Source organism: Lycorma delicatula, chromosome 5, assembly GCF_047948215.1.
Source record: "Lycorma delicatula isolate Av1 chromosome 5, ASM4794821v1, whole genome shotgun sequence".
Classification (NCBI taxonomy): domain Eukaryota; kingdom Metazoa; phylum Arthropoda; class Insecta; order Hemiptera; family Fulgoridae; genus Lycorma; species Lycorma delicatula.
This window is the reverse complement of record NC_134459.1, coordinates 58,880,659-58,896,670: the sequence shown is the minus strand read 5'-3', so window position 1 is coordinate 58,896,670 and position 16,012 is coordinate 58,880,659. Positions and strand designations below refer to the sequence as shown.

General features: G+C 31.5%; 1 protein-coding gene across 2 annotated transcripts in view; it reads right to left on the bottom strand.

The window, feature by feature from the left end:
* Positions 1-16,012, bottom strand: part of stac (C2 and C2B_Munc13-like domain-containing protein staccato) — a 352,276-nt gene that overhangs the window by 305,807 nt on the left and 30,457 nt on the right. The window lies entirely within an intron of this gene.

The following is a 16,012-nucleotide window of genomic DNA, read 5'->3' as shown; positions in this document are numbered from 1 at the left end:
ATTTGGATTTTCTGCTGTAATTTGCTGTAGGGGTAGAGATCCCTGTTTAGATTCCAACAGCAGTCAGCTAACATTTTTGGGTTTCATTTTCCCTGGTATTGTGTTTCCATTGTAGATATCTCCTGGTGAAAGCGTTCTCCATGTTCATCACTGATGGCGTTGAAATTGTTAGGGAAAAAATCCAAATGTCAATGTAAGAAATGGATTTTGAATGAATATACTGCACCAAAGTATATGTAGTTTTGAAGAAGTTCAGTCATAATTTCTCTGTAGTTATTGGCCTTATGGGTTTCCAAGGAGGTTGTTTACCACATTTTGAAATGATTTCCATGCAGAACCTCCAAGTCATCCAAACTTTCTTCAAACTCTGGATCACTCATTAGTTTTATTATTTGTGATCCAACAAATATACCTTCCTTTATTTTAGCATCATTTGTATTTGGGAATTTGATTTTAAAATGAAACCCTGCACTATTATGTTCCATTGCTTTAACAAAATGTTTTAATAAACCTACCTTAACGTGTAGCGAAGGAAGATAAACTTTTTCTGGTTTTACTAATGCCTGCCTAACAGCATTCTTCTCTTCTACAGTCAGTTTCTCTCTCTTTGGCCGCTGCTCTTTTATGTAATGGTTTTTCCTACCCCTGCTGTCCCACTCGCACAAAAAGCAACAGCTTATGTATCCAAGTTGCATACAAGTAAATGCGCTATTACTTTCATATCTCCACAAATATAGCATATTTATTTCTCATACTGAATCCTGCTCAATGCAAGTTTCATATTTTCATAAGACTTCTTCATATGAACAGCGTATGCTAATAGTATTGACATGTATTTTATTTCCAATGTGAAGTAGAACAGCATTCAAACTAAGCTTTGATGAGTCAATAAAAAGTCGCATTCGTCATGATGGTGCATATGTTCCAAATCATACAGAACGTTTATTATTGGTCAACGTTTGCGGACCATCATCATTTCAAAATTTAAGAACAGTTGATGGTTGTTTGTGTGCAAAATATCCAGAAGTATGTCAAAGTTTGAACTTACTTGAAAACGATTCAGATTGGAATAGTTCACTGGCAGACGTGTCAGTTTCCGTTCATCAAATTTAAATACGTACGTTCTTTTTAATAATATTATCTAGATGTCTACCATCAAATCCAAAAGAATTATGTGAAAATTATAAGGATTTTATGACTAATGTATTATATTCTGCATCGACTACGTGTAAGGTGTTTAAACCACAACATGCCATTCACACTGGAAATGTATAATGAAACTTTGATTTTGATTGAAGACAGGTGTTTGACTAAAGCATTAGCTCAACTGGGAAATGACATCACCGAATCGATCGGTTAATGACACATTTGATATATGCTTCAACATCAATGAATTGACTGTATATGTGCAAACAAATATTTAAAAATTACTTCAAGAACAAAAGCAAGTTTATGATGTATGAAAATATGAGTAATAAACGATCAAGATGGTGGAATGTATTTCTTTGATGCACCAGGCAGCACAGGAAAAATATTTCTCATTTCATTGATATTGGCAACCACAAGTTTACAAAATAATATTGCACTGGCAATCGCATCATCTGGAATTCCGCAACTTTTTTGGATAGGGTGTTTGAATACCACATTCTGCACATAAATTGCAATTGAATATGAAATACATTGAAACACCAACATGCAGCATTTCAAGAATACATGAATGGATTGAAAAAATGCAAATTAATTGTCTGAGATGAAAGAACAATGGCGCATAAAAAATCTTTGGAACCATTGGATCGATTTTTACAAGATTTACATGGAAATGAACAACCATTTCGTGGTAGGCTGATATTATTGGCAAATGATTTTCGTCAGACATTATCTGTTATACCACGTTCAACACCAGCTGATGAACTTAATGGGTGTTTAAAAGCATCAAATTTGTGTAGGCATGTTAACAATTTGATATTAACGACAAATATTCGTGTTCAGTTGCAAAATGATGCTTCTGCAGAACGTTTTGCAAAACAGTTATTAGATTTAAAAAAACAATTGATTCAATATGTACCTTTCCAGATACCACACCCCATTACAAAAATCATCAACGGTTAAGTGAACGTGCAATATTAGCTACAAAAAACGTGTATGTAAATATTTTTCACATCAACATTTAACATGCGTTACCAGGCGAAACAGCAACTTATAAATCAATAGATACTGTATTTGATACTGAATCAAGATGAAGCAGTAAATTTTCCAACTGAGTTCTTAAATTCACTAGATTTACCGGATCGCTACAACACATCATAAATTTAAAAATCGGAGTTCCTATGCAACACATCGGAGTTCCTTCTTATAAACATTGATCCACCCCGTCTATGCAATGGTACCTAATTAGCGGTCAAAAATTCGTTAAACCATGTCATCGAAGCAACCATTTTAACTGGCAAATTCAAAGGAGAAGATATGCTGCTACTACAGGTATCGATAATTCCAAAAGCTACGCCATTCCGATTCAAACGATTGCAATTTCCAGTTAAAATAGCTTTTGCAATAACGATAAACAAATCACAAGGTCAATCGTTGCATGTATGTGGATTGATTTTGGAAAATCCATGTTTTTCTCACGGTCAATTATTCGTTGCATGCTCCCGTGTAGGAAAACCTACGATTTGTTTATACATGCGCCAATTGGAACCCCCAAAATCATCGTATATCCCAGAGCATCGCAATCATTTTGATTTATTTAATTGAAATATAATTAGCATTTTCTTAATTAACATTTTATTATTTTCGTAATATAATTTGTGAAATATAATATAAAATGTATTTACTTCATACACTCAAATTCAGCAGTAGCGAAACATTGCCGGGTCCGCTAGTATTAAATAAAATATGTATCGAAACAAATTTTAATATTATTAATTAACAAAAATATTAAATACAAATTTACTTGTTTGATTATATTTAAATCTTTTAATTTTAATTTTTAAAGTTAAGATATTTAACAAAAGAAAGCAATAATCAAACTTTTTAACACATCCAACTCCCGATTATCCGCTACAGTAACCGGGAAGAGGATCGCGGGTAATCCAGAATCACGGAAAAATCGCCGTTGATCCAAAAATAATATTATAATATTTAATAAACTAAAATACTGTACTGCAATATAGTATTTACATTCAATATTATATTAAGGTATACCTATAAATAATAAAACAAAATATACTACACTACGTAATAGTGTAGTGTATTGTATTGATTTTTTATTTAATCCGCTATTGGACTTAAGTTATCTCCTTTAAAGTATGACCCTTGGGTTACACAGCGGTTCTAACGTTTCTTCCACTGCTCATAGCAGTACCGGAATAGTGGAGTAATGTACGAATGTACTGCGCCAACATCCACATATGCAGAATGCACAGCTCGCACCACATCCACATTTTCGTCGTTTGTTGATGAGATTGGTCTTCCAGAACGCCAATATTTACTCGGCTCTCTTTGAAAGCTTTTTGCCACTTAAAATCCATAGTTCTCGATAAAGTGAAATCTCCATAAACTTTGGTTAAAGAATCAAATGTTTCTGTGGCAAACTTGTTGAGTTTTACACGAAATTTGATGGTGTAACGTTATTACAATATTTTCCTTCATCGCAAACGTAACGAAGTTTTAAAACGCGACCACACGCGAACAGCAGTAGCGCGCGACTGACTCAACCGATCCAGTTGAAACAAGTACGCATGTGCAGCCAAGATCACACTGCCTACGCGCCGTTAAAAATCAAGGACGTTTTACATTACCTATTCGTCCGTAGGAAAATCAGTACATTTACTTTTGGGACAAACCTCGTATGTAATAGTACTACATAATTCATCAACAAACAAATCTTTTAAAGTAGTTAACGAGAAAAAAATGAATAAATTATGCATTTTTCTCTTTCAAATAAATATTTTTTTTATTTTTTTTAAATAAGACGTGGATTGATTATTGTTTTATTGACTGAAGACACTTTCTTTTAATTGAACTTTGTTAGCATTATCATATTCAAAAACAAGCACACATTCAAGTAGCAAATTAATAGAATAGTAAAACTTATCACACAACGATGAAAAAAATTAAATATTTAATTAGCTTATTTAAAGTTTTTCCGAGAGGCATCAGTGTTAAACCGCTAGCGGATATTCGGGAGTTGATTGTATTAGTATATATATTAGCATCACAATTTCGAAAGATATGTTTTCGATTTTTAAAAAATTTGGGGATTCATGCATAAGGAGGCTAAAATTTTAAGAAAATCGGGATCCAGATTATAAGACCAAATACAGGCCAATAATTAATGTACTTAGTGGCCGGGAAGTCATCGTACCCACTAAAATTATAACTAAAAATTTGTAGTGAGTAATAAATGAAAAATGCGATATAATAATGAATTATTTTATTTACTCACTTGATACGTAGTATTAATTTTAATGGTTCTGTACGTTCACCGTCATGTTGCACGCACAATTTTATACGTCGTCGTCTGTGACATACGAAGGAGCATTTCTGGTGTTACGTTACGGAAGGCGTCTCTCACAACGTCACGCAATTCTTCATTTGTGGTGTAGCGACGTACAGATACGTGTACCTTGATAATACCCCATAATGAATTGATGGTGTGATAAGATCAGGACTTCGTGGTGGCCATGATATGAAACGCTGGAGTACCGTGGCCAATCCAACTTCCTGGAAAATTTTTCATTCAGAAACGCGCGGACTGATAGAGCAAAATGTGCAGGTGCTTCATCCTTTCTTTTTTCTTTTTCCAGTTAAGCCTCCGGGAATTACCGTTCAGGTATTACTTCAGAGGATGAATGAGGATGATATGTATGAGTGTAAATGAAGTGTAATCTTTTATAGTCTCAGATCGACCACTTCTGAGATGTGTAGTTGATTGAAACCCAACCACCAAAGAATACCGGTATCCACGATATAGTATTCAAATCCAAATAAAAATAACCGCCTTTACTAGAACTTAGTTGATTTCTCGATTTCCAAATCAGCTGATCAGGTGCTCCATCCTGCTGCAACCATACTTGTTCCATGAGATCCTTCTCTTGAAGTTGTGGTATTAACAACGCCTCCAACATCTCTAAATAAGTTTGCGCATTCACTGACCCGTCAAAAAGAATAAGGACCAAACAAATTACGAGCTGTCATTCTAGCCCATATTACGTGCGGTGGATTTCTTTCCAACTCTGTCGTGTAATAAGGATTTTCTTTCGCCCAAAATAACACATTTCTGGGACGCGAACTGCGATAGATTGCACATTCGTCAGTAAAAAACACCTTTCCACCGTGCACTGCAGCGGGGAATTTTTCTAATAAAATCCGGCAGGATGCAGCGCAACGTTCCATGTCTGCTTCTGACAGTTTGCTGATGAACAGAGGTCGATATGGCCTAATTTTCAAGTCCTTTTTCATCTGGTCTTGAATTGCCATCCGCGGTATACGAAGTTCAGCCGACCATTTATGAGTTGATTTCATTGGGATGGAAACTGCAACAGCAGCACATATTTCTAAACGCGTTAACTTTCGTCCACTCCGCGGCCTGTCTTTAACACTGCCTAATTCAACGCATGTTTTTCCCAAGCCAAAATTGTTGCTTTTCGTGATGGCGGCCTATTACAGTATTACCGAAACATATTGCTAATTTAGTTTCATTGTTTTATTCGTATGTTTTCATTCATGAACCCATACACTTGTCACTAAACGCTTCTTGACGCTGTAACTACTCGTGTAAGCCATTTTAGCACAACTGTCTTTTACTCAGAGTGTGTGAACTGTTGCCAACCTACCTTAGCGAAAGTACCGTATATTCTAAACACATATCCTAACTCATGCTTTTCGTTAACTTTAGGAGTACGGTGACTTCCCGGCCACTCTGTACATATGCACAAACGTCTGTCTGACAAAAATACATTTTTTGGACTAGGGAGCATTGGAATACATTTTTTTTTATTCAGTTTATTTACAATTTATTTAATCTCTTTTGTTCAAAATTAAAAAAAAACTTTTCTTATCGTACAAAACTTAAAAAAAACAATATTTTTGGAATTTTTTTATTGATTTATACTTTCCAGTTATAGATATAGTTGCTTTAGCAGCATATAATCATAAACTAATAATGAATCAACAAAATTAGAATAACTCGATCAAATTCTTTTTTCATGAAAATCCAGGTGTATAAAAAGATTTATATATATATATAAACACTGCCACTTATATATTACCATTTATATACTTATATATTACCATTTATACATATACCATTTATACTTATATATTACCACTTATATAACACTACCATTTATATATATATATATAAATGGTAAGATAAAAGTTGACTGTTTTACAAAATTATTTTTTTTAGAAACTACTTATGCGTCTTTTAGTTCAGTATTCTATGTAAAGCTCTGGCTAACATCTCACAAAAAGTCTAAGCCAGCTATAAAATTTTCTACATAGTTGTATCTTTGTCTAAGACCTCTAGATTAAAAAACAAAAAACACTACTTGCTTACCTAAAATTCATGCGGTTATCAAAATCACTCTTTTGTCGATGATAACGAAACCAAAAAAAAAAAAGTAAAAAAAAGGAAAATAATTGATTTACAAAATAAAGGAGAAGCCCATCCTACTTAAAAGATATATATTTTATTATTGCGTTAACAAAATAGTTTGGAAAAAATAAAAGAAAAACTGGACAGGAAAAAATAACTATCTAAATTGAAGAAAAATTTGTATATACATATAAACACAATTTAAAAAAATATTTACATTCGCTTATAAATTTCAGGAAACAGCCGGTATTAAATTGAAAACATATACAGTGTCCCATGAAGAAACCGAGAAACTTTCTGCACGTTCTACAAGTGAAAATATTAAAAAAGAATCCTTATAAACATAAGTCTGGAAACGCTTTGCTTTCGAGTTACGGCTAGGGAAAGATTTCGCCCGAAATTCAACTCTTATAAAAAAAAAGCTCTACTGTAGTTTTTGGGAGCCAAATTAAGGAGTAACTTTGGTGGTTTTTAGGTACTTTGAACTGGGAAATAGCCTAAATAAGGTCCCAAAACTGTAACTCCTAAGTTTTTTTTAGGTTTGTAGTACAATAGCTTTGTTAAATGACTGATAAATGCGGAAGATTTAGTAATATTTTCACTTTGCTTTCCTCAAGAACCCCATGCATAATGAACATCATTACTCTCAGAAAGACCATCTTAAATTAATATCACTTATATCTCAGGGGCTTTAAATGTGTTGGAGCCTAAAGAAAAATCAGGAAAAATGTGTAAAGAAATAATTTTGTTTTGTATACTGTCATCGTACTGTAAGAATGCAAGTTTTTTAACACAACGATGGATTTTACTGTAATGAAAAATGAAAATAGTAATTTATATTTTGTCCATCAGCATTTTACACCTAGAAACGTTTTAAACAGTAGTAAATTAGTCACCAGATAAACAATATCTATTTTTTTAAAAAATAAATTAAACAAGGACGAAATACAGTAAGAAACGTGCTTCCAGATGAAATTCTAGCAATACTGTGCAATTCTTTCACCGGTGATGTTAAGTCTCTTAAAAATAAAAATCTTTTTATCTTTCTTTTTTACAGTTTATACCACATTTTGTTACGCTGATTAATAAATTTAATTTACTATTTTCAGTAGTCTATTTTCTAATCGTGATTTTTTTTTTAAACGAATAAATTATCAGCTATGTTTATGTATTCTAAAGGTATATTCTTGTTCGACTTACATTGCTACACTGATCAATATTTATTTTTGAAAAGCAAGAACTAGTCAAAAAACATAAAATGAAATGAGGTATGGATAATGTAATATCTGCCATCTTGAAAACAAAGATAATTTGATTATAACAATTTTGAAAACATTTCATTTAATCATCTTTAAAATCATACTCCATTGTTGCTAGTCTAAGTAACCACTTCTCGATAGACTTTGTTTACAAATTGCGTAAAATGATGAATGATAAATACAACTCGCACACTAAAATCCATTTATACATTTGGAATAATTTATCTCTCAAATTGATTAACGATGCATTTCTATAATGAGTGAGCTCAAATTAAATGCTTTTTGTCTCGATAGATATTTTATGCGCTATTATACACTCATTTGTCAATTCAAAAAATTAGTTAATAAAAAACCTTTGATATTATAATATGCAGAGTGTTCCATATAAAACGCAACCCAACCTTATATTGGTAGGTATTGGAATAATAAAAAGGCATGTGTAAATGTAATTTTTATTATTACCATCCATTACCTTACATTTAGAGTAAATGTTGGAAGTGGCCGCCATCTTCTTGAATACAACTTCAATTCTTTTTACAGCGTTTCTTGCAACTTTTTTCAAAGTTTGTGGCTGGATATTTAATACAGCTTGTTCAATATTGACTTTCAATTGTTCAAGTGTTTGTGGTTTGTTTCTGAAGGCTTTTTCTTTGAGGTAACCCCGTAGTAAAAAATCCGCCGCAGTCAAATCTGGAGATCTTGGTGGCCACAAGCCTCGACCGATAACACGATTACCAAAGAATTCCTCGACGAAATCAGAAGTTGAACCTGCGTAGTGCGATGTCGCACCGTCATGTTGTAGCCAGCAGTGTCTGTCTTCCTCTTCCAAGAGTGCGATGAACTGAAATAAAATATCCTGATATCGTTCTGCATTAATGGTGTACTCGAAAAAAATAGGACCGATTATTTTCTTCCGCGATATCGCGCACCACACGCCCGACTTCTGCGGGTGTAATTGTTTTTCGTGATAAACGTGGGGATTTTCAGCACTCCAAATTCTACTGTTTTGGCTGTTTACGTAGCCATCCAAATGAAACCGTGCTTCGTCTGCGAAAAATAACGAATCCATAACATTAATTCTCTCACGCAGAAATCGACGGAACCGTTACGACGGAAATCGACAATATTGTAGCCGTTTTTCTTTGTCGGGCTAAAGAAGTCGATGAACCGTTTAAATGCGATAAGGTCGTAATTGTAATTGTTTGGTCGCCCGATGAACAGTTGATTTAGACAAATTAATTTCAGCAGACAAACGTCTGATCGATTTATTTGGCAAGGCGAGTAATCGGTCTTTGATTTCAGTGACTGTATCTGTATTCAACACTGACGCAGATCTTTTGTGTTCCTTGTTATTAACAGAACCGGTCTCTCTAAAGTTTGCAACTAACCTTAATACTGATGTTTTGTTAGGAGCTGGTTTATGTGGGTACTTATGGCGAAACAAATCTTGCACTGCAACCACTGATTTCGTACTGAAGTACGACTCGACAATGAAAACACGTTCATGTAGCGAAAACACCATCTTGTCTCTAGCAATACACTGAACGTTATGATTGCATTGTTGTTACTATCGGTAGTGTTCTACTGCGTCGCCGCGATGTTTAGATGTTGGACGAGTCCATTTCAGTAACGAGTAGGGGAGTAAGCTTGACTTTTGAAATTTCATGGATGAGTGATTGATGGGTTGCGTTTTATATGGGACACCCTGTATATATATATATATATATATATATATATTTTTTAAAACTAATCCTATATCTCCATCTATATAAGACTATATTTGTTAGGTTGTTAGGTCTATCTTGTAAACTAGCGTTCTCCATTCATTAATTAGCCAAGATACATTCCCCGTTCCACAATACAGAAGCAAGAGGAGTTGTCCTTTGCCATCCTCTGCATAAATGTTAGGTATTGTTATGAAAATTGTTTACCCTTGCACAGTAAGTTTCTAGAAAGCTAAGTATTTAGCTAAATGTTTTCTCAACATTTAATTTTACATTCTTTGCTCATAAAAATTTTTTTTTATTCTTTCATAACTTAATATCGATAAAGTTTTTAACGACCTACATTTGTTATCAAACTTACTTATTTGAATTAAATCTGATAATAATAGTAGTATGTGTTTTTATATTACGCTAGGTATTCAATATTTCCTATCTTCTGCATAGAATTTGGTGAGATTCAAGAGGAGTACGTTGACGATAATCGCAGTAACAATAAGAGTATATTAAGACAAGAAAGTGTTTATTTGAAGAATATGGCTTATCCGGCAACCGTATCGTATAGATTACAACGGTGGTATCCACAAATATTATTTCGCAGAAAAATTATTAGAGCATCGTCAGCGATAAATTTTATGCCGGTGGATACAGAAGTATATAGATTTTTAGATTTCAAAAGGTTAGGTACGATTCCACCGACGACTGAAGAGAGGACGACAGAAATAACACGCACTCAAAAACTAAGTTCTATCGATATAGCCGAATTTATGCATCATAACGTCGAACGAAATGTTGATTCAGCAGAAGAAAAACTTGAAATTGCAGAAAAATATGCCGATAGTGCGATATCTGCAGTTAATTTTATTGATGAATTGAATGACTGTGTAAATAAAAATTCTTGTGGATTAGTTTGGAGAATTCTCGGTTCAATCGCATCATTTATCAGATATCTGTTGAAAATAGATTACGATTAATGACATAAACTGAATAAAACTTATCTATATTATAAAAATAACTTTCAAGCAAGATTATAACCTATTCTGTTCCCCCAAAATTGCTTAATTTTTCTCTATGCATTTATTGTTTCTGTATACCACTTATCTGTTATCTTATCCCTGAAACCTTTTTATCCTGATAAGTAACATAGGAATTGATTTAGATACCACATTTTCTGAATTTTCAAGCTGAATGCTCAATCTTTTATTAAATTCTTAAAAACTATTTTACGGATCTTGATCACAAGATTTTAGAAAAAAATCACTAATTTCTCTTTATCTGAGTAATTGATAGAAAATTATTTATTTCATAATTCTCTAAAAAAAAAAACTTTTTATAAAAACTCTGCATATACAATTATAAAAAATTATCCTTTATACTTATGATCAAAGTTTATTCCCATTCTTAATGCATTATCACATAAGTCCTCAGGTATTAAGTTAAATTTCATATGTTTTTATAAAAATATTTTATGTAACTGTTTTTTTTTTTTTTTTAATAAATTATTGTGTAATAATTTTTCTGATATAATTTTTTGATAAACTAAAAACAATCCCAAAGTAAAATTTTCATAAATCCCAAACTATTTTGATTTATTTCAGCCCTTAAATATCTCCTTATCCTCTAATCTGATTTTTGTTTTTAAAAAATAACTTACTCTCCCTTATAAAATTTATATAATTTTAGCCTCTATTTTTCTGTTTACCCTTCAGAACCACCGCAAGGTATTACTTAAGAGAATAAATGAGGATGATATGTATGAATGTAAATGAGTGTAGTTTTGTACAGTCTCAGTTCGACCAATCCTGAGATGTATGATTAATTGAAACCCAACCACCAAAGAACCTCGATCCGGTATCCTCGATCTAGTATTCAAATCTATATAAAAGTAACTGCTTTTACTAGGATTTGAACCTTGGAACTCTCGACTTCAAAAATCATCTGATTTGCGATGACGAGTTCACCACTAGACCAGCCCGATGGGTTATATAATTTTAAGTTGTAAACACCAACATGCATATATATATATATATATATATATATATATAGAGAGAGAGAGAGAGAGAGAGAGAGAGCTTTCTAAGCAATATTTTAATATCTTTGATTTCAGAGATCTTAAAAGTTTGAAAAAACAGAAGTACAAGCTGTAATTTTGTTATCTTTTTTAGAAGTAGTTTTCCTTCATCATTATTTTAACAACGAAGAAAATGAAAATCGCTCACAATAAGTTTGGTTGGTTCAAAATGTAATAACAAATTCAGAACAATCACAAATAAACATATCGTGTATGTAAAAGAAAAAAAAAATTGAAGCTCAGGAGGTTATATTGTTGATCATCTGACACCAAGGTATGTAGTGTACACAACCAATACGTACTTAATACGACAAAATTCCGCCAGCAGGAAAATTATAGATGAGGTTACAGCACGTCGTGACTTGAACTCCAGCTTCCGCGCCCCTTTTCAGTTGCATTTCCATTTCTTTTAAGTTTTCCCAGTGTGAAGTGAACACACAGATTTAATTCCGTGAAATAATTCCGATGTGTTGCCGTCACAAGTAGCTTTCCGTATGTCCACAGCCTAAAGTTTTACTAATATCGTAAATTTTTTTTTGGATAATATACTACGTTGTTTAACGTATGAACTGATGTCAATGTTAAAGGTAAGACAACATTATAAAAAAAAAAGAAAAAAACAGGGAAGATTGATCGCGTTACTCATGCTTATTTAAAAAAAAAAAAAAAAAATGTAATAACAGTGTAACCCTTATAGGTTAACTTATATTCTGAACGCATGTCAGTAATTACTGCGTGTGGAAGAGAACACGTGACCGACTGAATTATTCAATGTACGGTTTTATATTTATAGTTTACATTGACTCATGCGTAACTATTATCTATGAATTCATTTTGAATATAATGGGGTGTATAAAATCATTACTGATCAAATATATCTATCAATGGAAGCAATACACCACATAAACAGATGTAAGTTATAATTTTTAAGTAAATAATTTATGAATGCGAAATATTGGAGTGTTTTACCCGGCTATGAATTATGAAATTGAAGTGGCTATGGTAAAAAAAAAATTGTTGTGAATACCACATGACTTCTTTGTACGCCTATTAAATTACATATACACTTTTTTTTTAAAAAATGAAATTTACATAAAATTTTATTTCACTAATAACTTCTGATTTTTTCATATATATATATATATATATATATTTTATTGTTATTACTGTATTATAATTTATTGTAAAACTCTTTTTTACAATCAGAGGTTAATAATTATTAATAAATCAATACATTTAAATTAAATAAAAAAGTTAAAAAACAAAAAGGATATGAAGTCGGATTCGAACCCTTCCCCTTATAAGATCTAAATATTTCATTAATTAAAATTTTATTTGGCCATAACTATGGAACCAATGAAAATCAGTACCACTTATAATATATCGTTGAAAAGCTCTTAATGAGGGCTAATTACTGCACTTAAGAAAAAGTCCAAAATCCAAATTCTTTTTGGATTTTGGGCTTTTATGGACAAGTCGATTATAATCAAAAGAGGAGGTACAAACTAGATGTTATAATAGTCCTAAATCCAAAATTTCTACATCCTATGGCTAATCGTTTTTTAGTTATGCGAGATATTTACATACAGACGTCACGCCGAAACTCGTCAAAATGTATTCAGGGATGGTCAAAATGGATATTTCCGTTGAAATCTGAAAACCGAAATTTTTCGCGATATAATACTTCCTTGTACTTCGTACAATGAAGGAATTATTAAAAACCCTATTTGTTCGGTATATACTAGTTTACATGGTGACGAAGAAAGTTTTCTCAGCAAGTAAATCTAATTTTGATGTAATGGAAAAATTCTTACTTAACCTTTAAATAAGTATTTCTAGTCAAAGTTTAGAAAGCGTTAACACACAGATATACTGCAATTCTACCTGGGTTATTTGAAGTAGTATTTGAAAAAGTATTTTAGCCTTCAAATACTTTTTAATATATAGATTTAATCTATGAATTAGAAGGAAATAAAGTTTCCCGGCAGAGTCGTCCGTAACAAATTATACAAATTCGAATGAGGCAGTAACTCTAAAATTATTAATAACAAAATTTTTGTGTATTTTTTTAATGGATTCTTTTGGTAAAATTTCAATTTGAAATGATTTAAATTAGAACTGATATTAGATGAAAAAAGTAGTCTATTAGATGGATTTCATAAGAAAGCTAAATATTGTAATGGATACCATGATTCGACTTCCGGAAAATTTCGACATATCTTCGCGTTTCACATCCCTCAGAACTAAAAACCACCGTCATTTCAAAATATATATTTCACTTTCTTGTGGACACGATAACTGACGAAATTTTGCGCCATTCACTTTCAAATGGATACATAAAATATAACGACCCAAAATATCGGTCGAATTCTTTAATGCGCAAAATCGGACCATGGAGGTAGAAATGGAGGAGCTTTTACGAAAAATCAAAATATCGTTATAACTTTCTTTTTTTAATAAAATATCGAATTCGTTTAAAGTTCCTACTATTCTTTGCATAAGGGCTAAGTAAAATTTTTTTATATCACCAACCACTGGCACAGGGGGTGGAAAAAATGGGGTTTTGAAAGGAAAAAGCATCATACCTCCCTTAATAGGGACAGTATCGAATCGGTTTAAAATGTTCGTTAGTCCTCTAAACATTACCTAAAACCTTTGTCTGAAACAATTTTTGATATGACCAACCCTTACGGCAAGGGATGACCAAAATTTTGATGGAATTGTAAGAAGATGGGGTTTGTCGTATGCTAAACATGTGAAACGTTTTTCACATACAACCATTGTCGTATTTAGTAAATTTGAAGTTTTTCCTAACTTTAAGGTGGAAATCTTTTTTATCCCCTACTTAGCATCGGTGAAATCTACCTTCGCCTTTCGACGTGCCGAAAGGAATTTTTTTTAATAATAAGTGTTTTTATCTTAAATATTGTTTTTTAGACACTGGATGTTATTAATTAGATTCCAACAACAGAATATGGTAGGATGTAGATATATTATCAAGGAGTTGCTATTGTTAAAACATAACTTATCCAACTGGGCACTGATCAATCAAACTGGTAAATTTGATTGGAAAGGATTATGTTAATGATTTGCATCGTTCCAGCACTGTACAAAAAATTATAATGTTATTGGAAGTGCTTTCTCTACTTTTACTAAACTAACATTAAATATTTCATGAAATAAACTGCTTATTTGTTAAATTATGATTGTAGAAAATGAAATTCTACCTTACAAATGGTATTACGCCTATTAGTTTTTATTGAATTTTTCCTTTTTATTTTTCCTTTTTTTTATAAAGTTGATTCATTGTTTTATTGTTTTTTTATTTGATTTTTGGTGGGCTATATCTTTTACGATGAATTTGAAGCTAAATAATTTGCTTTACATTAATAGTAAAATCTTGAAGATAGTTTATTTTATTATCCAACCAATTTTTTACTAATGAAATTTCATTACTGAAAATTTTCTTCAAAATGGTGAAGAAAAACAAAAGAAAAGAATTCATAATTTATTAATTTTTAACCTAAATTGGTTTCACACCTCTATGAAACGATAAGAAAAATAATAATATTACAAATATTTTCAGTTAACTGTATAGATACTAAAAAATGTTTTTTCTTATTGGCTTATTGTTCTTACCATGTTTGGGAGTTTTTCCATCACTAGTTTTCCAGTTATCATATGTTTTTCATGAAATAACGATTTAAATCTAGATTTGATATACCAAATAAAAAATTGCAGTTTTATTAAAAATATCAGATAATTACATTTAAAAGTTATTAATGAATATTTGGGTAAAAATAGTTGGCTTTTCTACTTGTCAATCTAACTCGTTTGCTTAATCGTTTTCTTTAAGTCTCTTATTCTGAATATCTTCTACTCCAATATGTAATATTTAATCACATTTATTTAAAACTTTCACTTAATTCACAACGAATTAATGATCTTCTAATTAGTAACAACATTTTATTTTTCAGCTTATCAAAATAAATATACATTTTTCACGTATTAAATAACCTTTTAGCGCTCGATAAATGGATAAAGATGGTTCAAAAATTCCCATATTGGAGGAGATTAATGAGAAGATTATTTAGTTATTAGACATAGTTTTCTATTTTTTGTGTTTCATATGAGCGGTAGAGTTTAATTAAAAATTAGTCCAAAAAAAGTACTTTTGTTTAATTTTCGTAAAAGAAAATTTTAAACGTAAAAAATGCACAATACAACCGTACAGTATTTGAAGAGTAAATTAAGACGACATTCCAGTTTTTATTCTAATTATGAATTGAGTTATTAAGATTCAAACTCCTAACAAAAGATATAAAGCGACAAATATAAGTACAAAATATTTTTATAATACTAT